The following is a 2500-nucleotide window of genomic DNA, read 5'->3' as shown; positions in this document are numbered from 1 at the left end:
AACCCGAAAAAAAGCCAGTTAGAAGCTGTCATTTAGCTGTCAACTCGCTAACAAGCGTAACTTTTATTTCCTTCTTTTACGGCTTTTCTTCCTGCTCTTCTTCTTCTTCTTCTTCTTCTTTTTCTTCTTCTTCTTCTTCTTAATTAGTGTAAGGTGAGGAGGGAAACTTCCAAGACAATCAAGAAACAAAAGGTGTAGAGAAAATAAAGTAAAGTTCTGGGGAAAAAAAAATCTAGATTTTCATCGAACTCTAAATCTTTTACTTCTTTCACTGACTTATTCAAAATGTATGAATTCGTGAATAAATTTTCATATATCATTTTACACATTTGTAGTCTCCGCTTAATCTTTTTCCTCTTTGGCACCAAATAAGTGAGAGTCCAAAAAAGAATATATTTCAAATATTATTCGTTCATTGTTTAATATCGTTGCGATTTATCCAAATGTAAAAAATATGATAGAAATCACGGAAACGATTTGACATTTTTCACATTGTTTATCATTATCAATGACGTCATGATATATTGGAAATTAGGCCCAACTAAAAATGAAAGAAATAAATACTTCAAAGATCAGAACATTTGTTTTGACATGCAATTCATGAGTAGGATTTAATCTGGAAATCGCTGATGACGTGAAAGGCTTGTTTCGTGTGTTTGACTTCAATTCTTAAAAAGTTTAATTAAACAGTGTGACTGACCCCGAGTGTTTGTTTACATCTCTCATGTTTTGTTCCTCGCCTTCAAACGCCCTATTGGAATCTGTTTGTTGACGAACGCGTATTCTCTCTCTCTCTCTCTCTCTTCTCTCTCTCTCTCTCTCCCTCTCTCTACTCTTCTCTCTCTCTCCCTCTCTCTCTCGCTCTCTCTCTCCTCTCTCTCTCTCTCTCTCTGATTATTTGCGCGAATTTATATCCAAAAGACGATGGATTGACGAGCTAAGAAAATACACTGGTATAGATTGGCATGGAAAGACCATAACCAGATAGAAGTGAAGGTCATGCCTGTGGGCCTTTGTCCTGCAGTGGAGTGACTAGCAACGACTGATAATGTTGATGATGTTGATGATACACGCACACAAACACACACACACACACACACACATATATATATATATATTATATATATACATACATATATATATATATATATATATGTATATATATATATATATATATATTTATTTATGTATTTGTGTGAATGTTTGTATGTATGCAGCTTTTATATGTATTTATGCGAGTACGTATTTGTATATCTAATTTTTGTATATATATATATATATATATATATATGTACTGTATATATATGTATGTAGATATATATCTATATCTATGTGCTATGTATACATACATACATATATATATATATATATATATATAATCTCAAGATAGATTCACATAGAATTAAATAACGCAGAGTCACACAATGCAATTTCACTCTAACGATAATGCCTCTGCCCACGAAAATATGCCTTGTCATCAGGTGAAAAAATATCCCCTGACCTATTCCTCTTACCAGGTTTGAAACGTATGTCAGATTTTTCATAAAGCCTTCCTGCAGTATTTTGCATGTGAATGGAACCACCCCGGTTCCTAATTTAGAACCCAATGGTTCGCTTTTCGAACCAAAAGTCTTCGTTTTTGAGATCATGGTTGATCCAAGATTTTTGTTGTTTGTGTTCTTTTTATTATAATTGTTCAGGTATTGTATTTTGTATTCTAAATTACTTTGTTATGTTGTTTGGGCAATAAATTTTATATTTCTAAATTACTTTGTTATGTTGTTTGGGCAATAAATTTTATATTTCTAAATTACTTTGTTATGTTGTTTGGGCAATAAATTTTATATTTCTAAATTACTTTATGTTGTTTGGGCAATAAATTTTATATTTCTAAATTACTTTGTTATGTTGTTTGGGCAATAAATTTTATATTTCTAAATTACTTTATGTTGTTTGGGCAATAAATTTTATATTTCTAAATTACTTTGTTTATGTTGTTTGGGCAATAAATTTTATATTTCTAAATTACTTTATGTCGTTTGGGCAATAAATTTTATATTTCTAAATTACTTTGTTATGTTGTTTGGGCAATAAATTGTATATTTCTAAATTACTTTGTTATGTTGTTTTGGGCAATAAATTTTATATTTCTAAATTACTTTGTTATGTTGTTTTGGGCAATAAATTTTATATTTCTAAATTACTTTGTTATGTTGTTTGGGCAAAGAAATTTATATTTCTAAATTACTTTATGTTGTTTGGGCAAAGAAATTTATATTTCTAAATTACTTTGTTATGTTGTTTCGGCAAAGAAATTTATATTTCTAAATTACTTTATGTTGTTTGGCATGGTATTTTATATATCTAAATTACTTTGGTACGTTGTTTGGGGCAATGCATTTTATGTTTCTAAATTACTTTGTTTTTGGGCAATAAATTTTATATTCCTAAATTACTTTTTTTATGTTGTTTTACGTAAAGAATATTATATCTTCAAGTT

Source organism: Palaemon carinicauda, chromosome 30 (genome assembly GCF_036898095.1).
Source record: "Palaemon carinicauda isolate YSFRI2023 chromosome 30, ASM3689809v2, whole genome shotgun sequence".
NCBI lineage: Eukaryota > Metazoa > Arthropoda > Malacostraca > Decapoda > Palaemonidae > Palaemon > Palaemon carinicauda.
Note: the sequence above shows the minus strand (reverse complement) of the source record.